The sequence below is a fragment of the Equus przewalskii genome, chromosome 19 (genome assembly GCF_037783145.1).
Source record: "Equus przewalskii isolate Varuska chromosome 19, EquPr2, whole genome shotgun sequence".
Classification (NCBI taxonomy): domain Eukaryota; kingdom Metazoa; phylum Chordata; class Mammalia; order Perissodactyla; family Equidae; genus Equus; species Equus przewalskii.
This window is the reverse complement of record NC_091849.1, coordinates 55416644-55429049: the sequence shown is the minus strand read 5'-3', so window position 1 is coordinate 55429049 and position 12406 is coordinate 55416644. Positions and strand designations below refer to the sequence as shown.

Below are 12406 nucleotides of genomic sequence, written 5' to 3'. Positions count from 1 at the left end.
CACCCACATTTTATTGTGAAAGGAACTGAGAGGAAGCTGCCTGATTCAAACACCACTGGATGCCTTAACAACAGCCAACTTGTCTTCCTTTACCAAAAAAGTGCAAAATAAGACATCTTAAAAATTGGTAATGAGTTCCTGAATGCTAGTTTTGTTCAAGTTTCTGTTCCACCGTGTTTCATACTTCACAGGGGGATATAGCGAAGGACCTATTTTCAAGAGAAATTTGGACAGTCTTGGATCCTCTTCTTAGACCCTCTCTGGAAGCAAATGTCACCACTAGATGCACATTTCCCGTCACCCTGATGCATCTCAGGGTGACTTCCATCACTAGGAGAATGTCCCCTCCCCTCTGTCTCGTTCTTTGCGCTAACACAGGTGGACTGTGTTTCCTATATTCTAAACTCATAGGCTGCCTTTTCTGACACCAGGACATTTTTCAGCTTGTCTGATACCGTCTTGCCCCTCCTTTCACAGTGTCTTCTGTCATTTTCCCAACTGCACAAGGGGATAACAGAAGACAAAGAGAAAGGCAGCTGATGACTGTAGGGGAGCGAGCACTGTCCAATCTATTCGACGGAGCCCCTGCGTTAAGAAACGCTTGTTGTGTTAGTTATGAAACCAATACATGTCTATTGTAAACCAAAAAGTATGAAAAGAGAAAAATTGCATTTAATTAAAATGAATAAATGATAACTGTTAACATTTATATATAACCTCCTCGTTACAAAATCGTGATTTCTCAGCTATAAAGTATAAGAGGCGGCAGTAGGTGAGAAAATGTCTCCAATTAATCTAAGTTCTCCAGTCTCAAAGTATAAAGCTTAAAATTAGAAATAACTAAGCTTATGGAATTCACTAAGATCAATGCATAAAATCTGTGAGCAGAATAAAGCCAATTTTAAATGTCTTCAAACAGGGAAGATTATAGTTACATTTTGCATAAAGACAATCTTCCTAATGGAATTAACATTGAATTTTTAAACTATTTCTTTCAACTTTCCTTTTAGTGGTTTAAGAATATAAATTTATTGACCAGTAGATAATTATTTAGAAGTAATATTAGATATGCTGCTTTGTGCTTTCTTATAAGGCAGCAATCTTTAAAACAAGTAATACCACTTTCCATCAGAGAAACTTCTCTGGAAGCCTTTTATCATTGGTAATCTTTTAACTTCTTAAAGACCTTTATTTCATTTCTAGTGAGTAAATCATTCAGGCACAAATAATGGTTGTCTTAAAATATGGCAGAATTGTCAGTGAATTGGTATTTTGGGAGGAGGAATTCTTTTTTTATAGCCTGTCTCCTTTTTTGTTAATTACAAAAGTAATCCATGCTCAGGATTTAAAGAATGACAATGTATAATGTAAATATGCAATGTAAAAACCCAAAGTCTGTAATCCGACCCCTCAGAGGATGTTCTTTCTGATTTTGTTTCTCTTCCTTTCCCTCTTTCCTTCCTCCGTTCCTCAGCTGCTTGTTACTTATTTATTCATTTGAAATGGGATTCTGCTGTACACGCATATGCAATTTTAATTTTCGGAAATGAGGTGAATTTTGTTTCTTTGTGACAAAATGAGCTAATACCCACTTACACCGGGTGATCTGTGTGTGGAGGATTAAATCGCGGTGTGATCATTTCCCTGTAAAACTGTAACCCTCAGGACGCGCTCTGGAGTGTGAGCAAAGCCACTTGAAGTTTTCAAGCTTCCGTTTTCTTATAGGTAAAATGGGGATAATGATCACACCTACTCACAGAATTGTGAGGTGTGTAAAGTAACATCATACAGGAGTGTGTATATCCTCCCCAAATTTAGTTAATATTCTCACCCAAATTATTTTTCCTTGACAAAAAATTTTAAGATACCTTCACGGTGTGTATCAAAAGTGTAAATGAAAGCTAGTTTAATCCACAAAATATTCATATTATCCAAACCACTTTGCAGCCTACACATTTTTAAAATATTCTTTACTAAAATATTCAGCTAATGTAGGCTTTAGAAAACAGTTGCAGAAATGCTCGTCATTATATTCATAAGCAAACATCTTGGGTATCTTCATAACAGGTATTATAAGACATGTTTATACACAAGAACCTTATAATAATGTTGTACATATATTGTTCACATTGAAATAGGACTAAAGATGAAAGTGAGACTAACAATAATTTGGTAAAACTGTTTCAATAAGAAGAAGAAGGTGCAGAAAATGCATGTGCAGTAATAGAATGCATAATCCATGTGACGGACTCTATTAAGTGTTTTTATGAATTACTTTATATATTTTCTTGGCAATCCTACAATAAAAGTTCTAGGGCATCCTCACTTCCTAAATGAGAAAACTGAGTCTGAGAAAGGAGAAGTAACCTTCCCAAGGTCACATCTGGCAGTGGGGTGGACTCTAAGCCCAGGCTGTCACAATCAGAGACCTCATCCTTAACCCCTGCAGTCTACCATCCCCTCTGACTGATGACAAAGTTTGGTGGTAAACTAAGTTTGAGAGGGAACCAAAATGTAAATATGTAATTCATTCTTCAAGCTAGGAAAAAGAAATTTGAGGAAATTCTCTTACTATGAATATTGCCAAGATCAGTAGTACAAACTTTAAAGACTGATACTAAATTTCTAAACACCTCTACACGCATAAGCCAAAATATTCAGAATATCTTTTCACCCTGAATTACCTAGAAAGTGCCTTGTATAATAATTCTAAATTCTGTATAGGTTGTGCCTGGCTCTATTGATATGACCACCTGACCACTGATTAAATGGAAGCCGTGTGTATCTAAGTATAGAACTTAGCCTTCATGGAGGTTGGGATATACTAAGTAACAAAATAACAAAAACATCAAAGAGTAAAAATAAACTAGAAAGATATATTTCTAGAAAAATAGTCATGGTTACTTTCTCTTATTTGTTTACTAGTGGCATGCTCTATTGTACTGACTTGTCCCAATCCATGTGATTGCAAAAATAAAATGCAGTTTTCCTTTACTATCTCTTGTCTCTATATAGATACATATATAGGTACAACATATAGATATATGTCCTATATAGATACAATAATAATACACATTATTGAAATGTATTTTATACTTTATTATACTTAATAATAGGACACCAGAACAAAAGTGACCATGAAAATAAGAAAAGACATAGATTTAGAAAGAAAAGGAATGTAGCCAGAAGGCTGAGAAAGATGCATTAGAAGTGGTAAGATGAAACATCAATATGAGAAAGAGAAGCTGGACCACCCCTTGCAAACTTCAAGGAATGTAATGTCCTGAGATCTAAAAGTTCCCATAAATTACCGTCATGTGCAACTTATCACATAAGGCAGTAACTTTAGAAATTAAAAATACGCCTCCCCTTTATGGCAAACACAGGACATTCTGCTATTGACTGCAGCTGGAGCTTCACTTGTCTGTTCCAGAGCAATTGCTTTCATAGATCATTCCGTTTTCCCTTCACTTCCACCAGCAGATTTTTTTTCCCATTTCAGAAAATTTCTTTGGTGAGTAAGGAACAAAAATTTGCACCAACCTCTCACAGTGTACATTAGTTGAAATTTGTACTTTTAGAAAAATGCTGCATATCATGCACCTTCAGAATTGTTCAGGGATATTAAAATATAAGAGTACTAACTCTATGAATTCCAAGCATATGCCAAAGTAATTTTATCACATTGCTTTACAATGATATTGATGTTTGAGAGATACTGTGCTCCAACCTACACTTTAAGAAGCCTGTAGTTTGGAAAACCATATACTGTGAGTAAAAAATAGACCCTGTCGGAAGCATTAACTCTATAAGACTCTCAATAATAAAAGATGCTTATTTATAATATTTAGATTATTAGGATGATGTCTAACATAGGATATTATAAAAGGTTAATTACTAATAAGTAAAACTTAATGATGAGTTGATTTGCTTGTTCAGAAGTAGGAGACCATTAATTAATTCTCTCAGGATTTAAGTCCAAGGTGTTTTGTGTATTTTAAGTAACATTCAGATGATTTACTGAACCCACGTAGTTTTCCATCCCTAATTTACCAGTTCCTTACATCACTCGAGGAAACACTTTAACCTGCAAATGAGACTAGAAATGATAGGCTGGGACTAAGTGAAACAGGTTCAAAAGAAAGTGGCCGTATGACAATTTACAGCTAAAAGATATTCAGTGGATGCCAAATAGTCTGCTGAGCTAGTCACATAAGGAAAAATGTCATCAAGCAAAGCATCTTGGTTTAAAGATGTTCAAGAAATATTTTGGGAAAGAACAGCCAGGCTTTACCTCTCTGATAACAAAAATTGGAGCCCTCTTGGGAAAAGGCTTAACTTTTTAAAATCTTAGCTAGTATATTGATCCAAATTGATGGAAGGTGTTTATCAAATGTAACTAAATGAATCAATATCAACTTGCTTCTATTGTTTTCTAATCTGATATTTACGTACTATATGTGATATATGTAAATTATGTCTATTTATATGTAAAATGCTAATATTGTATATGACATTATATGTATGTATAAACATGTATGTGTATGTATAGCCAGCCATGGTGGTCCGCTGATTAAGATTCAGTGCTCTCACTGCTGCAGTCGAGGCTCATTTCCAATCAGGGAACCACACCACCCATCTATCGAATGTCTTACTGTGGCAGCTGCACGTTGCTGTGATGCTGAAAGCTATACCACCAGGATATCAAATACCAGCTGGGTCACTCATGGTGGACAGGTTTTAGTGGAGCTTCCAGACTGACTCAGAAAAAGGACCTGGCCACCCACTTCCAAAAGCATTGGTCATGAAAACTCTATGAATGGCAGCAGAGCATTGCCTGATAGAGCAATGGAAGGTGAGAGGATGGCACAAAAAGACTGAGCAGGGTCCCGCTCTGCTATACACAGGCGTGCTAGGAGTCGGAATTGGCTCCACATCATTGACAAAAAATATATATCTATGTGTGTGTATCTGTCTATCTACCTATCTATCTATGCATTGATACTTTAAAAAACTTTTAAGATAATATTGATGTAATTATCACAACAGCTCTAAGAAGAAAGCAGGGCAAATTTTCTTATCTTCATTTTAAAGATAAAGAAAGAAATTTCACAGTTAAGAGGTTTTCCCAAAATCTATATAAATTCTAAATGGTGAGACTTGGTCTGAAACATTAACCTCTTCAAAATAACTACCTATCTTGTATTTGTAAAAGATAATGTCCCATGGTGGAAGAGAGATCACGGTTGTATGAGAGGGAACACTGTTCAAGTGCAGTAATTATTAAACATCTTTTAATAAAACATTCTAAGTTAACCAAAAGTCGTGAGATTTGCTTTTACCTATATATAAACATTTACTCATAACCTTAATAATTACCATTTAGATGCCTCCTAAAGGCATGCCATAATATTGACTACTTTAGAAAAAACAGCATATTGGTGTCAGAAACATATGAAATTGCTCAAAATCAACAGCCTAATGATTACAAAAGTGTACGCTGAATTTGTAATATCTAAATGAAGTAATAATTTTTCTGATTTTAGCAGGAAGAGAATAGAACTGAAATTAATTAAAAGTGCAAAACACTAAGAAATTAATGGAAACATTCTAATTTGATTTATAACATGTCAAAATTATGACTTTCTTTAGCATCTATGATGATAAAAACTTCAAAAGAAAAAAAACTGGGTAATCATTCCTCCACGGGATAACAATTAGCGTAATGTTGGCCATCTCTTTTCCATACTTACACTAGTCCTTCCATCTTAAAAAAAAAAGTTTATGGCTTTTGGATAATTGAGATTTTTAAATGCCCTATGAGTTCCAAAATCTAATTTTGGCTCAGTTTGCAAAGACCAAAAAAAGTCATTCAGTTTCCTAATTTTAAACCAAGCATCCTGATTTGAGGACGAGATCCCAGGAGGTTTGAGTCTAAATTAAACAGATCAGCAGTTGATCTTCACTTAATTTATTAAACAGTTTCACTTAGCAGTGCAGAGACTTGTGCTACTTCTGTAAGAATGTGGTCACCTGGAAGGATTCTGCTATTTGATCCAATTTATCTCTGTCCACCTCTACCGTTAAAAGTGCATTGCAAGGACCCAGAAATACCTATTTGTCACAAGCCCTCTGTTGAAGCAGGACATGACAAATCAATACAGATTTTACTGTTTTACAATTAATCTGCTGTGTAATCTACTGTACTGAAAATACGCTAGCTCCTTTTCCAATATAAAAGAAGCTTACTTGAGTGTCCGAAGCTTACTCAGTTTCCAGGTGAAACCATTCCTGCATTCGACATGAGTTCCTCAATTCCTGCTCCTGTGGTCAGATAGGCGACCTGTGTTATACCCTCCACATTCTGGTGTGCTCAGAACCTCACACATTTCTGGTGAGCTGCTGAGATCAGGAAATTCACTTTTTTATTAAGCATGGGTGACTAATTAGAATATTAGGGCTCATTATATAAATAATACTTGCTTCTAACTTGTAAAACTTAAAACAAATACATATATTTAGTGACAAGATGATCCTCTGCCTCCCTCCCCCAGTGTGGGGGAAGGAAGGGTCTAGAAATGCTGTAAAAATGAGAGATGACTTTAGTTATGTTTGTGATATCCACATCAAAAAAGAAGATTTTGATATGCTACATAGTGTTTCTAGATTATGTATTTATTTATAAAGATAAATTATTTGATAAGGATAGTTGATAAATATCTAACTGGGCATTATTTCCTTCTCTTCTGAGGCTAGATTTGTTTTTAGCAGTGTTAAAATATTTTAAAAATGCTTTCATTTATTTTCTCATTAGAGTTCATTATTACTGCAGTAGAAATATACTTTATTTCTCAAAGTAACCCTGATTGTTCATATTAATATATTGCAGCTGTGTTCAGTCAATTTTATAGACTTGTCAAGTTGTAGAAATGACACATACCTCAGTTCTCAAGTGAATCATGTATATATAACTGATATTTTTGTTCTTAATAGAACCATGGACAACATCAAAATATAATTATTTAACTAATCAAACTATTGGTTTCTAAATATAGTAGCTGTTTTATTTGTTTTTAATTGCCTTCTATGTAAAAATACACAAGAAAACAGAATTTGAGAACAGAAATTTCAGGACAAGACACAGTCTGTTAATTTGTCAGTGATTATGAATTGTGATGGAATTAAATTTCAAAATAAAATTATTGGAGTACAAAATAAACTATCAATGATCTTTATGATTAAAAAATAAAAACAAAGTAAGGTCTTGCTTATGTTGTATAGAACATGGATTTCATAATATTGTTAATACTGGGCATACTTGTTCCTTGAAAAGATGATCAGGTCTTACCAGAACTTAAGTGAATGAATAAGATTTTTATTTCAGGCTTTAATGGAATTTGTGTAAAATTTTCTATCTTCTGTATTGTATACTTACCAAGCCTTCAATTTTATTGATTAGGCAGTTATGAAAGTTTATTTTTTTCCTACTTTAAAGAAGTTTAGAAATAAGTATTATCTATTGAACTGATAATCAGTCCAAAATAGGATATTTGTGAAAATTAGCCCACAAATTGTCAACTGTCTCATCCACTTTGCATTTGTAAAGAATATAAGCATTACTTATAAGTGATGCAATTCCTCTCACATTTCAAAATACGCCCTTATAATGGAGTTAGTAGAAAAAATGTATAACATGAAACACAAGTATCATCCAATAGTTTTGATTGCATTAAACACCAATGTTTTATGTCTTATATTAACATAACACCCAAGGCTATTCCCAATATTCTATTTGCTAAAATATTTTTCTCTACTCTAATTTTTGACATATAAAAGTCAGGTATAAAATAACTGGGGAAACATACTATATGGATTTTTAATTGGAAGTAAAATTAAGGACCTATTATTTCATGCCTAATCAGTTTATCTACCAAATGCCCACCCACCACATTCAGAGTTTTATGTCACATGTTACTTGCTCAGTAGCTTCAAAAATCGACTAGACATAAATTAGAATATTAATTAGTACCCAACAATGTGTCGAATTAGAAAGAATATATCCAGTTTAGTTGCAAAGAATTTGATTTTAATATGAAATAATGATACATTTAAAAATTATAATAAAACTCTCTGCTAAAATGTTTCTTAATGTGCTGTAACACCAGAGCCACCTTTATTTATTACAAATAATAAAACTTGATTAGTGCTAAACTAATCAAATTCAAATCAATTCAACTACATACATTTCAGTGAAATAGTGTTTAAGAAATGCAAAATAAACTAAAAAATGAAAAGTTCATTGCCTTAATCAAAAGCAGTGAGCTTTAAATTTCAACCAACCAGGCGACGTTTGTCATTTCCCAGTTGTGTTCTCAGTGGAAAGTTGCCAAGGACGTTTGACATCTCTTAAACTTGCTGTCTCATTTGTCCCCTTATGTTAATATGTTAAACTGTAGGACAGAAAGAAGAGGACAGCCACAGTTCTATTAAAATGCGTACTTCTAGGGCTGGCCCAGTGGCGTGGTGGCTAAATTCGCATGCTCCACTTCAGTAGCCCAGAGTTCACTGGTTCAGATCCCAGGCGCAGACCCATATACCACTGGTCAAGCCATGCTGTGGCAGCATCCCACATATAAAATGGAGGAAGATTGGCATGGATGTTAGCTCAGGGACAATCTTCCTCATGCAAAAAAATGAAAAGAGGAAGATTGGCAACAGATGTTAGCTCAGAGCCAATCTTCCTCACACACACACACACAAACATACTTCAGCATTCGTAAATACCATACATGGTGTAAAAGGATCCTTAATTCCAGAAGGAAATGTGTACTCTCTCTCATTTCCTTAGTGCTTGGTTTTTTTCTTTCTGTTTCCTGTGTCTAATGGTGCCCAACTAATTTGGAACAATAAGGGATCCTATTAGTTAATTGTCCCAGGGTTGGAGACATCAGGGCTCTTATATTAGAATGAAAAACAGTGAATGAATACAAGACTGCAGTATCTAAATAACTACAAAAGCCAAAAATCATTTTTTGTCATAAATTCAAAAATGGTGATTGCAATGAAAATATTTTTTCAGTAATTTTACAAAGTTTCTACCAAAGGAAGGGTGTTGAATTAATACATTCAGGCAACTAGTGCTTTCTGCTGCGTCCTATATAAGGAAAGTGGAAATATCGGTAGGTGTGGAGTTAGAAGTTAAGGAAGCATTTGAAACAGAACCTGAGCCTTTCTAGTGTAATAAACCAAGTCTGCCCTTTTGACTTGGTCTGACTGGTCGTATCTATTCTGACCCTATCTTGATCTTCAATTTCAAGGCAGCAAGGCTCCAGCTACAAAGATCATTTCCTTCCAAGTATTTGGTTTTTCTGTCTTCCTTACAGGAAAGTAGAAGATGTTTGGATATCAGTGTATGTTCTATATCCCTTAGTTGATGGTTTCAGCTACTGTAAGGATCCTGGGAATTTTTAATAATAGTTGAGGTCCCATTAAACTTAGTTCTCAAGTAGCTTCTTAGAGTTCATTCATCAAATAATTCAGGGTGTAAAAGTAGCACATAAACATTAATTGAACAACCATTAAGCAGGATGCCTGTTTGGTTTTGGCTGATGGAGGACGTAAAGCTTTGTACCCTGTGGTGGAAAACAATTAGGTCTGATGAGGAACATGCCATTAAGTATCCTACTACCAGACTTAGACCGGTTATGCTTTACAAAATCACAGCCAGCTGTAGTCAGAAGCCTGTCCGAGTTACAGGAAGTCATATTTTTACTGTCGTGGCTTAGCTGCTTATAAATATTGTAGTGTGCCTTGCGCCTTATGCTAATGGAAATGACTAATGGTTGTCATTATCTTCATTCAATCTCATAAAAAACTTCCTCAGGAGAGAACTGATCATAGGTTGAATGCTACTTAAACTTAAACTGTTTCTCTAAAACACAGAATATAAAAAGCACTTAAGTACAAGAGGTTGGATGGATAATTTATTTTGTTTTGAGTATGTTTGATGACTATTACTGTTGTTAAATTTGGCATGAACCGAATTGATCCCCATATACGAGTGCCTTATAGATACCTATATGTATGGCTGCATAATGCTTTACATTTGTTCTGCTCATCTGGGACTGTAGGTGAAGATGTATGATAGAAACACCAAAAGCTGGAATAAATCTGACAAAGACTGTGTGGAGGTTCGATGTTTTTAACAATGAAGGTGAGTCCCCTCATCGACTTGTGATTTCACTTATGCACTCTGCTTACAAGACAGATACAGAATACTACATTATGGGGCCAAAAAGAAATGCTTAAGTGGATGGAGCAGCTCTTTGCATCTAATAGAAGTTAAGTGCAACATTAAATTAATGTCAGGAAAGTGAGAGTTTTATTCTACGTTGTAGCAGCCTGGCAGTAATGTATTGACTCTCATATGCACACGATTTTCACATCTTCTATCACCAGACCTTGAGGTTACGCATTTCTATCACAGAGTAAAAACCAAAACAGAAATCAAATAATAAGGAAATATATTTAAGAGAATGTGATAAATATTCACACTGTTTCTGATAGTAAGATGAGTGGGACAGAAAGTTCTGGAGGAGAGGAAATGTCACCCACTGTATATAATGGATCTTCATGGAGCCTTTGTCCAAAAAGTTACAGTAGTCATCCTTCCCAGTATCACCTTTTCGTATAGAGAGAAAGTTCAATTTTATTGGCGAGAGGGTCAATATAGAGAGGGCTTCCACTAAATGTAGAATGAAGTGGGGCAGAACGGACCAGAGTGGAGCAGAACACAATAGACTAGGACCATGATTATTTGTTCTCTCCTAAAATTCTAATTTGTCCTAACCAAAAGGAGAAGTAAATGTATGGCTGGATGGGGGATCAGTGACACAGATGATTCAAAAGAGAAGTTTCTGTTTTCTTCTTTATACACACTTTTATTGGAAAAGAACTTATTTAGAGAGTATAAATTGCAGTGTATATATTTGTTTAATGAAACAGGAAATTTTATAAGAGGTTTCAGAAAGTTTCTTTTGCAAGTATTTAGAATAAAATTTTTTTAAAAAATGAAAGTGCATCTCTCATGACATGACTTTCAGAGAGACCTTAGGAAAGACTTTAGCTAACTTATAAATACAATAGAAAGACCACGCCTCCTTCTATTTTGTCTCAGAGGAGTCTGGAAGAAGGCAGTACCATACTTTTGTGCTCATCTTGAATCTGACCCATACACAACAAGTAAATTCTTCTGCACAGGACACCTCTCCCCAAGGAATCTGCCTTCAGCTAAAAATGTATTGCAGAAAAGGCGACCATACGCCCCAGGTTACACCTGTTGTCCCAGTGTGATTATTATTATAGCACCACCTTTCAATCTCAGACATGTCCCAGGATGGATGACAAATTATGGCACCCTTATCTATGAATAATAACAAAATGTTAAAAATAATAAAATAAGCTTTATTGCAAGCTTGCTATTTGTCAGAGACTTTGAAATGCTTTCATGTATAATGAATTCTTCACAATCACCCAATGAGGGGGGTATTTTATTGCCCCCCCTTTCACAGTTGAGGAAACAGAGATAGAGAGGTTGATTAGCACGACCTCTTCTCACAGTTGACAACCTGCAACCAGACACAACCAGACAACATAGGCCAGAAGATGATACACTATGTTCCTTTCTGCTGATCGATATGATTAGCTTGGTTTTACTTAATACATTTGAAGATTATCAATAGTTCTAATTTGTTATTCTTCCTAGCTGTTATGACTATATTTTTATAAGGACTGTGCGTTTTAAGAGGCAGGAAAGGAGCACTAATCTGATCTCAAAGTCAGCTGGGTTGCAGTTCAGGTTATTACCATTATTATATTAATGATAGCAACAATGACTTGTAAAGTGATTAGTTTATGGCAGGCACCATATTTAGGGTTTTTCCTGTGTTCTCTCACTGACCCTGAAAACAGCTCTGCGAGGCAGAACATTTGAAGCCCACTAATGTATCTGAATGGCTTTAGCTATAAGCCCTCAACTGGTTCAGAGGTTAGAAATGAAAACTAGAGGATTAACTCATTTCAGCAGGCCCTGCCAATGCTGACACTCTGTGACTAGAATAGATGCCTCTGGGGGTAAGTGATTATCAGGATGTAAGGCATAAAATCTGGATGCTGCCAAAAATACACAGGGACAAAGAGGCTTCCCTAACATCTCATATTTGTATTAGCTGTCATGCACTGAGTGCTTACCAAGGGCATGTGCTTTACTAACTTTGATCTTTTCTATTGTTATTCTCCTCACCATAGGCCAACTAAGAAGAGAATTTGGATCCAAACCAACAGCGTAAGTTTAACCCCACTATGCTAAAGATAGTATCCTCTCTGGAACTCTCTAGGGACTGCCCTA

At 35.2% G+C, this 12406-nt stretch overlaps 1 protein-coding gene across 2 annotated transcripts in view; it reads left to right on the top strand.

The window, feature by feature from the left end:
• The window catches only part of KHDRBS2 (KH RNA binding domain containing, signal transduction associated 2), a 551264-nt gene that overhangs the window by 514352 nt on the left and 24506 nt on the right, over positions 1-12406 (top strand). For both annotated transcript variants that reach the window (XR_011529819.1, XR_011529818.1), the window contains exons 11-12: positions 10131-10213; positions 12307-12343. The gene's annotated coding sequence lies outside the window, so the exon portion shown is untranslated. The remainder of the gene's footprint in view (positions 1-10130; positions 10214-12306; positions 12344-12406) is intronic.